The 13,243-nt window shown below is 42.4% G+C and overlaps 1 long non-coding RNA gene across 1 annotated transcript; it reads left to right on the plus strand.

Annotated features, from left to right (window-relative positions):
- Window positions 1-5,741: 5,741 nt before the first annotated feature.
- Window positions 5,742-6,272, plus strand: LOC142106858 (uncharacterized). Its single transcript, XR_012679802.1, has 2 exons — window positions 5,742-5,850; window positions 5,976-6,272. It is a non-coding gene; the product is annotated as an uncharacterized LOC142106858 (long non-coding RNA).
- Window positions 6,273-13,243: the final 6,971 nt, after the last annotated feature.

A 13,243-nucleotide genomic window follows, 5' to 3' on the forward strand; every position in this document is an offset into this window, starting at 1 on the left:
CCCAAATGCTCCCCTCATACCCATCATCCCCATATGTCCTTTAAATGCCCATCATACCTTCCCACATACCAACCCCATTTAAATTTAAAGACTGAGACACATCCACAATGTCACTGTTGAGATTGAATAAGAGAGTCTATGCAATGCAGACCGAGATTGAGTGCATCAAAGCATGCAGTCACAGTGCTCCTTTCACTGTACAGCGGCAGCGGGAGATGAATATCAGTCACTGTGGTGTGGGTGAAACAGCTGTCAGTGTGGGCGGAGAGGGTTTCCCCTGCTGTACTGTTGACTTAGAACATGGAAAAGAAGAGAATCTCACTGGCCCTGGGATCAATGGTAGGCCCACTGAGAAATCTGGGCCCCCTGAATAACTCAAGTTCACTTCATACCCCCTTAATGGTGGCTCTTTGACAGTTAAGTAGGATAGTAAGGGAAGAGACCTTCACAGATATGTAAGTTAATGGTAGAAAACCATTAGTTAACTGTCAACCAAGTTAATTATTTGATTTACAGTTAAGTATTATATTAGACAGAAACAGCAGCAAGACCATAGTTAAAACAGAGTGCCAAGATAACAGACCATAGCTGATTTCCAGATAAGCTGCAGTTTCTCAAGTGCCAAACAAATTACCACCAAAATAGTAATATTTCTCCGGAATCTGTAGATCAGCTGTACCTAAGTTGACTCAATGCACACAACCAACAAAGATAAATAAGTGATTTTAAAATTTATGAACACTATACTTATAGAATTAAGACAAATGAGCTGGCCTAGTGAATTATTATAACACTATTACTCCTTCTTGGAAATAAAATTCCTGGTTTGGCTATTGACATAACAATTGTATTAATGACTAACTTGCGACTAATTTGCATGGATTATTTAAAATAATAGAAATAATTTATGAAGTATTTGTTTATTGTCAAAAGAACAGGAAACCGTTTCTGAAGTTAAAGACTTATATCAATCATGCTTTTGTTCGACTGAAAATATATCTGAGCCTAAAATTGTATAAAATTAATAATTTAGGTTAAGCCAAACTATTTATCACTAATCAGTAAAAAAAATAACATTGTATTTCTTCCTTCCGAAAAATGCACTTAAATGGTATTAAATATTTATTTATAGAAATGGCTGTCTATTAAATATCCATATTAACTGTTTACTGAATGGATTTTGACATTACATAATCGTGGTTAGATTAACTCCACTTACTACGCAGCACAAACTTCCAATAGAGTAAGTACTTTGAAACAATGGTCAATAATAATAATAATGATAATTATTATTTATGTTTTATTAATAATTTAATGAATTCCTTTTAAGTTAAAAAGGTAAAATATCCATGTATGATTGTCTGGTTTTTGGGTGTCTTGTTCCTGCTGAAGTCTCAACATCCATGCGTTCATAAGAACAAGAAAAAGTAACAAGGTAGGAGATCATGGGAATGTTTCATACATTCATGTTCAACTAAAAGCTGTAAAACCAGTAAAATGGGGACACTGGCCGGAGGAGATTATCCCATACCAATATAATAGTGTATATGTAATGTATAATTTTCTTGTTTGTTATCTCTGTAGGTCAAGCCTCATACCACCCTGAAACTAATCTAAATAAACTGATCCATCTTGTAAAATTCTCACATTAGGAAGCCGGATGAAATCAATCTGTATTACCTGAAATGGTTCTTCTGTAGCCGTAAGGGTTCAGCAGCGATTGGATTCCCAGGAATACCCTGCAATCAGACCAAGCCATTTTCACAATACAAAGTGGCAATGGTAAAGAATCCTGGGGCATGCCAGTAGGCTCAAACCAAGTTGACCTTTGCAGTTTTAGATGGGTGAGACCATGTGATTTCTCAGCCAATACAGGAACTATCCTTGGTTTCCCTTCTGTAATGCACTACAATCCATTGACATCAATTACACTTCCTTTCCACTCCCAGGTGGAGATCTCCTGTTGGCAGAGGCTGACAGGGTGGAATCAAGAGTTTATTCAACTGGTATCATGGTATGTATTAGTGTATTAAAATAACATAATGTAAATCATAAACATAATTAAGTAACATTTGAAATTATAATAATAGGTTCTGCGCTAGATAAAGGTGCCTTTGCAGTAATATCTGCTAATCTTTCCCTGAAGTGTGTGCTTGACATTTAATGATCGCTACCTGAATAGCTTCCATTCAGGATTTAGGAAAGGATAATCAGTGAAATCAGGGTGGGTAAATCATTTTTGCTCTACCATATGGAGGAAGCCATGTTTATGTGTGTTGTCTAATATTTTATATAATTCTAAGTTTTGTGAATAATCAGTATGGCTGCCTCATTGTTTTCCCTTATTTTTTTTGGAAATCGTTTTTTGGTTCTTTTTTTTTTGTTTATGTTATATATGGTATTTGAATTATATTCATTTAAATGATTTTATATGCCTCTCCCATTTTGTCAGTATTTATCCAGTGATGTTTTATTTGCTTCTTAGGTTCGATTGAAAGTTACCAATGTCTTTGTATTTCCCTATTTTGTATTTAATATATTACAATTCTGATTTGTTGTGTGTTTTTGTGAATGAGGTGGGAGAGATTGTTTTTCCATCTTTCAACATTTGGGCCTGATTTATCAAGGAATGTAAATGCCAATACGTGCCGTATTTGCATAAAATTGCTCTGCGCATGGCCAGAAATGAGCCATACGCCAGAGAACGCAGGAACAATAAATTAATCTTCAAACACAAAAAATACTTATGACAGCCTACGACTTGAGGGGTAGAACAGGAGAGGGAAGGAGCAGTTGAAAATAATCGAAGTACATCATCATCATCATCATCATTTATTTATATAGCGCCACTTATTCCGCAGCGCTGTACAGAGAACTCATTCACATCAGTCCCTGCCCCATTGGAGCATACAGTCTAAATTCCCTAATATAGACACACACTTACACACAGACACAGACAGACAGAGAGGGAGGGAGACAGTGAGAGACTAGGGTCAATTTTTGATAGCAGCCAATTAACCTACCAGTATGTTTTTGAAGTGTGGGAGGAAACCGGAGCACCTGGAGGAAACCCATGCAAACACAGGGAGAACATACAAACTCTACACAGATAAGGCCATGGTTGGGAATTGAACTCGTGAACCCAGCACTGTGAGGCAGAAGTGCTAACCACTAGGCCACTGTGCTGCCCACAGTAAAGGCATTCCTCAGTGGATGTGGGCGATTCATGTTCAAGTGCACACAGAAGTACGCTATTTTCCAGATGTAAGGTTTGCACCTGGCACAGGTCACGTGTAAATGATGGTTGATAGTGATGATCATACGGCGTACACACACACATATTTGGCATTATTGTCAATTTACCTGCATATATGACACCACTCATCTTATCCAATAAAATGATAATATTAAGGCAGGTGGACACTATTGTGTCATTGAGATATAGTCCAAATGTGTTAAAATACCATAATGTTGACAGTCATAGGGGGGGAATTCAATTAGTCACGTTGTTCCCAATGGGGTGGGGTTGTAGAAAAATCTGCAATGTTGTGGTAATGCAGAGTGCCTTCACAACTGTTCCGGAGGCACTCCATGCATAATTGAATTCCCTCATAATGTTAACATATTCACAATTAAAATGTGGACAGGGTTGTAAAGTCAACATTCGAAATGTTGACATAAATAAATGGATGTAAACAGTAAAAAAGGCAATAAATGTAAAAGAAAAAAGGGCGTGCCCACCTCCCAAGCAGCTTAACCACCCTGTTAGCCTAGATTGGTACTAGCAAAATCAGGAGGGACACAAAGCATGGGGTCCACCCAATTTTACTATTACATTTTGCAATGCTAGTGTTATGAGCTACAGTGATCCGTGGCTCGCTTCCTCCACCTGCGTCCCGACTGTCATGGCAACAGCCGCGACATCACTTCCTCCTGTTCCATCCCGGCCATTACCATGGCAATGAGCAGGACACTTTCCTAATCAGCACTGCGTCCCAGCAACTGTGGGCACCCGGGCGTGTGCGCATTAGTTTTAAATTAAACACCTCCTGTGGCTAATTACTAGTCAATGGAGCAATGACTCCTGATTGGTCAGTATTATATAAGGCAGGTAATGCTTAGTCTCTCTGCCGGTTATAGCATCTGTGTGCTGCACAATTGCTGACCAGCTCTGTCCTGTTATGTTACAGGGTATCCACAGGATATTACAGGACATGCAACTGCGGGACAGCAACAACTGATTACCCAAATCAAATGAGTGGATGACCAACTGGCACTGAATCCACTGACCCCTACTCAATGGCTGATGCTAAACCTGGTGTCAGAGTGACTACACACCTTCTAGACTCACAATGCCCACACAAAGCAGGTCAAAGGGTCCTCCACACAAAATGACCAAGAGTCACCTTTACCTCAAAGAGGGCAATTACCTGTGGCCAATCACCTATAGTGCTGTGTGCATCAGTCCCTGATCGCAGTGCTTTCCAACCACCTCTGTTGACCTTTAACGAACCGACAGATGCCACCAGATGACCTAAGAAACCTTCCAGAAAATTTGTTCGATAAACAACTATGAACCTTGATTGGTGAGGTGAACCCCATCCCTTTCTATATAACTGCCCCTGATCCACCGATATTAAGGTGCGGTCAATGACAAACTCCACAGTGGACCCGATCATAGAATGAATAAGTTTTTTAAGAAGGTTCAACATAACTGTTAGGGGAATTCCTGGTACCATCCTGAAATCCCCTCTAATCCTAATAATAACATTCAATGACTTTCCCTTTCCCATATAGTTCCCACCCAGATGTACTACCATTATGTCTGGAGGGGCCCCATTTTGCAATCTCATGTGTTAAAAGGCGAAGAATGGCCAGTGACACTTTCTGCGCAGCCAGTGGACCTTCACAGGACCAGGGAAGGAGAACCAATTCAATGTAATCCTCTACCTGGACGCCCAGAACACTAGATTACCGGATCTGGATTACCGTCGTGTTTTGGTTTTGGTTTTGCAAAACCGCCCTTGCATGTTTTGGTTTTGGTTTTGTTTGGTTTTGTTTTGCAATTTTGTTTAAAAATCAATGTTTTTGTGCATAAAATAACCTAATTTAGTGCTCCACCTGTTTCTTGGATAAGTAAGGTAATTCTAAAGCTAATAAATTAGGAAGAAAACAGTTTAATCCCTGGTAGGCCGTCCTTAATTCTTCACACAAACCTGGTTGTCTTCCTCTTCATCTATGCATATTGGCAATGCAGCCATCGTCTTTGGGTGTATATTACACCCTCCACTTGTAGTCAGCCTCGGACTGGCCTGCCGGCCAGCCGGGCTGTACACCGGTAGGCCCAGATGTGATTAAGCCCCGCCCCCTCTGACTTTGGGGCGGAGCTTACAGGGAGCACCTCACCGACGCAGGGCCGTAACGAGGGGGCGCAACGGCCGCCCGCTCTTTGCTGTGCACAACTATGTGAAACATACCCAGCTGTAAAGCTTGCTGGAGACACCAGCAGGATCGTTCACAATCAGGATTGCCCCCGTATCTCTATATATGTGGCCGCATGCTGCCTGCTTCTGTACAGAAGCAGCATGTGACCACTCATCACACAGGCGCCCCCTGACCTCTCAGCTCCTCCTCTACATTGTGCACGGCTCCTTCCCCTGCTTTTCTGCTGATTCCACTCCTCCCTCACCGTGTGTCTGCCTGTCTGTCTTTATCTATCACCATGTCTCCTCTCCCTCTTTCCTCTCCCCCCTCCTTTTCTGTGTGTGTCTGTACTTTTCTTAGTTAGTTCACTTCTTACATGGACTCGGATCTTCCAGCTTCTTCATCAGACAAGATTAGCAGTGAGAGGTAACCCATCCATTATCATGTTTCTGATTAGACCAATAACGCTATAATGCAGTCAGAGAATGCCAGTGTCTGACTTATGAAGCGTGGAAGAGAGGTCACTGTTAAATACCTTTACTTTGTTCTAGGCAGATATATAGCTCTGTAATTCTGGAGATTCATGACACTGTGACCTGACCTCTGCAGTCAGTATGGGAAGACCATGTGAAATGGAGCAGTCTGTCCCACTTACAAACTAGGATATGGCCAGTCTCTTCATCAAAACATCCTGTACAGCAGCAGTCACTAAAACTTATTTACTGTGTCATGTCTGCAAAGTGTTGCTCTTTCTCCAAACAGATGAGGGGTTCTAAGAAATGAATTACTTAAGTAACCTATATAAGTATTTTCTGTTCATACACTTGAATAAAATAAGAGTTCTACAATTCATCATCATCACCATTTATTTATACAGGGCCACTAATTCCGCAGCGCTGTACAGAGAACTCACTCACATCTGTCTCGCCCCATTGGAGCTTACAGTCTAAATTCCCTAACATACCCACACACACACAGAGAGAGAGAGACTATGGTAAATTTGATAGCAGTGTGACCTCCGAGGGCGCAATATAGAGTTTTTTTCATGGCTGGGAAAGGCAACCTACACCTAACAAGATCGGGTTGGGGGGGGCGCCATTGCTCTTTCTCGTCCAGGGCACTAAAATCTCTAGTTACGGCTCTGCACCGCCGGTCCCAGACGTCTGCGACTCCAGTGTAACAAACACACTACCACGCAGGTGCAGAGAGCTGTATCTGGGCTCTCTGCACCTGCGCGGTAGTGTGTTTTACACTTCAGCAGGGGAGGAGGAGTGTGCTGTCTTCCTGTTATCACGGCCGTCCAGAGGAGCAGGATGCCGGAGCTTTCAGGTAAGTGAGTGCCCATAAATTACATTCTAATGTTATGTAATGCAGCATAATGTAAAGCTAATTATTATGAAGGCACACAATACAAGACAGCTTGTGTTATTTTCTGCTGCATATACTACGATCATCCTGTGATACAGATTATAGTGCTATATGTCTCAAAGAAACAAGACATGAACGTGGAAATGACATTTATTTAATGCGCCATCATGTAGGACTGCCATTATACACTTTTCTAAGATAGCAAACCCTTTTGAAAACGAAAAAAAATATTTTACAAGATTCTTCTACAGATGTGATAGATGTCATTAAAGAGCTCATCGGCCACACAGGTTGCCAGTGCTATTTTTTTTTTTTTATCTCACACACATTTTTAAGCAGCAGGAGATACTATTATAAGCACAGAGCCAAGTGAAGGTCCTTTTCCCTTCTGTTCCATAGCAAATTCATTTTCCACAGCTGCTCTAATAAAGCTGACTTTTAAAAATAGGTTCTCTGTTCCCTTATATCAATTGCATCTGTTTTCTTCATAATAATGATCACCAAACTAGAAGATTACTTGAAATAAAAGATTTAAGGTATGAAACAAATTTACACATTATAGCGCTAAAGCTTCCTCTGTAGGCTGATATCAAAAACTGATACCAAAGCAATAAGAAAAAAATCAGATTTATTGAGGACATGGGGCTCTCCATAACAAATAGGCCCCTTATTTCTAAGTTACTGTGGGAAAACACCCGTTTGTGTTTCCTTTCAGTTGCCAAATCTTCTAAATAGAAAACTTGACTTAAAAGCTAATATAACATTGTGGAAATGACAAAATTAAAATGCTATTCCAGAATCTTTGCCTCCCGGCCAGGTCCTCCACACATTGGCTGCATATGGAGAACATCAGTCAGTGTTTGTCAGCATTAAAAAAAAATCCTTTCACTGTTTCATTTTGGAATGTAGATGGCAAGTTTCAGTGTAGTAAATACAGCAATCCCATTTATCCTGACACACTTTAATTAACTTAATTTCTCTCTCTAATGTCTCTTTCATCAATACAGCTATAACAGAGTCTGTTGTTATGAGAGAATGGTACAAGCTGGACAAAGTTTATAGGCCTCATTTCCCTGTCACTTATAATGAAACTTGTCCTTCAAAATAATACTGCAGCATAAAATAAAAAAATCTACGAAAAATGTAGGGAATGAAAGCTTTTTGTTTAACAGCAATTTTTACTTATGTAGCTTAAACACACTAAAGCCTTATAAGATGGATCACAAGTAAAAATAAAGACTTATTTACCATATACATATATATAGATTATAATATATATATATATATAATATGTTGTAGCTTTCAACACCCTGTAGCAAATTAAACTCTTTTTTATACCTGTCTTACTAAATTCCCTCCCTTCCCAAAAATACTCCTTTAGTATTACTAATTCAGCGTTACTCAGCTCCCTCCACATTGACAGACACACAACGAATAATAATGCTTTCCAGAATATTTTATATTGATTGATACATATTTTATCTATAGTTTTTTGTCCACTTTGTTCTTTAAGGACCACACTATAGTGCTATAAGTTGCCCTCCATGGGCTGACCACACCCCCTTGACTGGCCACACCCACTCTTACAGTTGGCCACACCCCAATGTAGTGGGCCCCTATCACTGCATTCCCCCGGTGGGCCCTTCATGCCCCAGTCCGACACTGCTTGTAGTTGAATAGAAAAAAAGCAGCCTGCATAGACTGTGGAATTAGAAAGTAAAAATAAATGAACCACGGTAGTTTGGTGACTATCTATACCACCCCCCCCCCCCCCACCCTCCACTTGTAGTTGAATAGATGAAAAGCAGCCTGCATAGACTGTGAAATTAGAAAGTAAAAATAAATGGACCAAGGTAGTTTGGTATCTGTCTGCATCAGACTCCCTCTCCACTAGGAGTAAAATAGTAAACTGTTCAGCCGTTATAGAGTCTAGAATATAAATAGAAATTGAGAAAGGAAATTCGGTATCTGTCTGCATCATAATCATCAACATCATCATTAGTGCCCTCGTCGCTTTCACAAATCTCCCCCTCCTCCTCTTCTAATTCAAAAGTGGCATCCTCAATTGGTGTATCACCGACTACACTCAGGCTGTTAAGGCACACATCAGCAGAAGTGCTGAAAGAAACCTTCTTTATGGGTACACTGTCACTAACAGAATGCTCACGATTAGACATATCACTGGTGGATGGACTCTCCACAGGGATTGGTGTCATTTCTGATTCAGAGCATACATTATCCTCTAATGTCTTACTGTTTTCTTGCAGCTCGGCTTTCACGTGTAACAGTACTTGTGCACCACTTGTAGGCTTGGTAACATTTTTTGATCTGCCACTAATGGACAAATGCGAAGGCCTCATTCTCTCTTTGCCACTGCGTGTATAGAATGGCATGTTGGCAAAAAAATTTTTTATCGGCACTTAACTTTTCCTCAGTTACACTTCTTTTTCGCTTTAACACAGTAAATTTTTTTTGGTGTGTGTTTTTTGGACTGATTTCGAAACACTGTGTAGTTTGACATCGCCTTGCCCAGATGACGTAGTGGGAACACTACCGTCAGGACTGGTGACAGAACCTGGTTGCTCATTCTGCTCATATGTGGACTGCTTTGAATCCATTCTGAGCCCAAAGCACTTGTAGTGCTAAAAATTATTTGGTAGATATTGCTGACAAATATGACTTTTGACAGCCAGAAATATTTATGCACAATTATGGGGGACACCCCAAAAGCACTGGGGAGTGCTACAAATTATTTGGTAGATACTGCTGACAGATAGTAATTTTGACAGCCAGAAATATTTATGCACAATTATGGGGGGACACCCCAAAAGCACTGGGGAGTGCTAAAAATTATTTGATAGATACTGCTGACAGATAGTAATTTTGACAGCCAGAAATATTTATCCACAATTATGGGGGGACACCCCAAAAGCACTGGGGAGTGCTAAAAATTATTTGGTAGATACTGCTGACAGATAGTAATTTTGACAGCCAGAAATATTTATGCACAATTATGGGGGGACACCCCAAAAGCACTGGGGAGTGCTAAAAATTATTTGATAGATACTGCTGACAGATAGTAATTTTGACAGCCAGAAATATTTATGCACAATTATGGGGGGGACACCCCAAAAGCACTGGGGAGTGCTAAAAATTGTTTGGTAGATACTGCTGACAGATAGTAATTTTGACAGCCAGAAATATTTAGGCAAAATAATGGGGGAAACCCAAAAAGCACTTTGAGTGCCAAATATTGAAAAAAAAACAAAAACCCTCTATCCTCCTCTCTTCTCTAGCAATTTTTGTTAGCACAATTGGAATCCAAATATTGTATTCTCTGTCCCTGCTCTAATCAGCCTGTGACTACACCCTGCTCTCTCCCTCTGTGAAATGGCGATGGATTGCTGTGGAGGCGTGTATTTATAATCTTCAAGTATCGCGAGAACCGAGCCCCGAGATCCGACAACGTCACAATGACGCTCGGCCTCGATACCCAAAGTTTGGGTGGGTTCGGTTCTCGGGGAACCGAGCCCGCCCATCTCTATTTTAAATGTACCTCCCCCTCCAATGCAACATGGTTTTGCCAAGGTGCAAAGTTACTCATTTTTATAATATGTATTAAAGAATAATTCTATATATAATGAGTGCTATAGGAGGTGCATCCCAAGAACATGTATTATGTAAAGAAAAAGAAAAGGGGGCTATCTAATAAAGACCTTGGATATAGGATAATATAAACTATCATGAAATATACATCTAACTACAAGATTTATTATATTAAACTAATCCTGACACACTATGATAAACTAATTATGACTATGATAAACCTCAGCACCAGCCTCCATCTTAGGCTGCCTCAGTGTTTCAGTTTCTGGCCTCCATATTGGGTTGCCTCACGTGCCCCTGCCATGTTTCCTCAGTCCACACAGGCCCTTGCCACACCTGGGGCCCCTACCTAATCCTAGTGAACTCACCTAATCTCTAAACTCTTGACCTGCCTCTTCGGGTCCATCTGAACTCTGACCTAACCGTTTGTCCTGTCCCTCTGGAACTCTGGTCCCTCCTGATCGCTGGACCCCTCAGACTACTCCTGCTCCTGCGACTACCTGGCATCCTCCTAGACTCCCTGTTCCTGTGCCCTCCCTTCGTCTCTCCTGGTACCTGCTCTCTGTTGCCCCATCACTGTTTTTTCCAGTGTCCATGTTACGTACCATCAATTTAATTTCTTAATTTATCAAGTTTATTTATTCCATCTGTACTTTATTGTTCTCCACTGCACATTGTTTACGTTGTTTAGACTGTTATTTTATTGTTTAGACCAGTGGTTTCCAAACTTTCTTAGTTCGAGGCACCCCTAAGGTCATCATAATTTTTCCAAGGCACCCCTAAGCCAAAATAATTACCGGTTAGTACCGTTTTTAAGTAGTTGGGGTCAAAATGACGTAAGATGTATTTAGGCCCCTTCACCATCACATTGTGCCCCTTCATCATATCACTGTGCCCCTTCACCATATTACTCTGTCCCCCTCTTCGCCATCTCTCTGTCCCCCTCCTTCAGCGTGTCTCTCTGTCCCCCTTCTTCAGAGTGTCTCTCTGTCCCCCACCTTCAGGGTGTCTCTCTCTGTCCCCCTCCTTCAGCGTGTCTCTCTCTGTCCCCCTCCTTCAGCGTGTCTATCTCTGTCCCCCTCCTTCAGCGTGTCTATCTCTGTCTCCCTTCAGTGTCTCTCGGTGCCCCCCTCCTTCACTCTCTTTTACTTACCTTCTTTCCTGACGTCCTCTCTGCTGCTGCTCCTCACTGAGGCTGACGGACGTGATGAGGTCACGCCCGGCAGTCAGTGAGGAGGAGGATCCGGCGCTGGATGATGGGTAAGTTTTTTTTTTGTTTTTTTTTGCTTGTTTTTTCTCTCTTCTTTTTCTTGCTAGGGATCGCGGCACCCCTGTGACAGCACTGCGGCACCCCAGGGAGCCGTGGTGCACAGTTTGGAAACCACTGGTTTAGACTGTTATTTTATTCTCCTCCACTGTACATTGTTTACATTCTTTGCCACTGCTCTTCTCCACCTTATATTGTCTACATTGTTTTGCCTCTGCCCTTCTGTTTTATCACCGTTCCACAAGCCTACATAGTCCTACTTACTGTCTTTCTCTGCTCCGTCAGTCCTTATTCAACTAAACTCAATTATTCTCCTCGGCCACTGCCGCCCCCTCTCCTGCTCCTGTCCCTATCTCTCACTATGCCACCCCGCTCCTTTCCCATACCCATCCTCTCCCCGTGCCACTCTCACTGGCCCTTCTCCCATGGTCCCATCTCTCTCCCTCTCTCTGTCAACCCCTCCCCCTGCCCCCTTCACCAGTCAAACTCCAACCTCTCCCTCTCTCCATCAACCCTTACAATCTCATCCACATCTCCCCGCATCCTTCCCTCCCTTTCTCATGCACCCTCTGGAACTCAAGGTCCATCTGTAACAAACTGACCTCCATCCATGACCTCTTCATCTCCAACTTACTTAACCTTCTTGCCATCACTGAAACCTGGGAGAAGGAGTGAGCCAGGTTTCAGTGATGGCAACAAGGGTGCCTCACCCGCTGCTCACTCCTATGGAGGCCTCTTCTTCACCCACTCCACCAGACCGGATGAGCGTCCTAGTGGTGGGGTGGGCCTCCTCCTATACCCCTGCTGTATTTTTCAGGTCATTCCCACTTTACCTTCCTACTCTTTCTCCTCCTTTGAAGTACACTCTTCTCTCTACCATACCCCAGGCCCTATCTCCCTTTTGCTGGACAACTTTGCCTCCTGGCTCCCCACTATCTTTCCTCTGACCTTCTCTCCATCATACTCAGCGACTTCAACATCCCTATTGACAACTGCTCAGACCCTGCCACCATCAAACTTCTTACCCTCTCCACCTCCTTAGGCCTCACCCAGTGGATCTCCTCCCCCACCCACCATCTTGGCCACTCTTTTGACCTTGTCTTCTCTCATCTCTGTGATCTCTCTGATTTCTCCATCTCCCCCTTCCCACTCTCTGACCACCATCTCCTCTCCTTCACTCTGTCCTCCTCCCTTGCTCCCCTCCCCGCTGAAATCTACCCTCACCAGACGCAACCTTGAAGTGATCGACCCAATCTCTTTCTCCGCCTCTCTTGATTCTCTCCTTTTCCCCCTTTCCTCCCTGGCCTGCCCTGACCTAGCGGCCTCTCTCTACAACCATTCCCTCACTACTGTCTTAGATGCTGTCACCCCTGCCTCTCCTATCCGCCGACAACACCTCATTCCCCAACTCTGGCACTCCAAACTCGCCAGCTTCATCCAAAAATGCTCTCGCATGGGGGATTGCCTCTGGAGGAAATCTCGCTCCTTGGCTGATTTTCTTCACTTTAAATTTATCCTCTCCTCATTCTGCTCTGCCGTCTCCCTTGCTAAACAAATCTTGTTTAAGTCCCTAATTTC

The sequence above is a fragment of the Mixophyes fleayi genome, chromosome 1 (assembly GCF_038048845.1).
Source record: "Mixophyes fleayi isolate aMixFle1 chromosome 1, aMixFle1.hap1, whole genome shotgun sequence".
In the NCBI taxonomy this organism is placed as follows: domain Eukaryota; kingdom Metazoa; phylum Chordata; class Amphibia; order Anura; family Limnodynastidae; genus Mixophyes; species Mixophyes fleayi.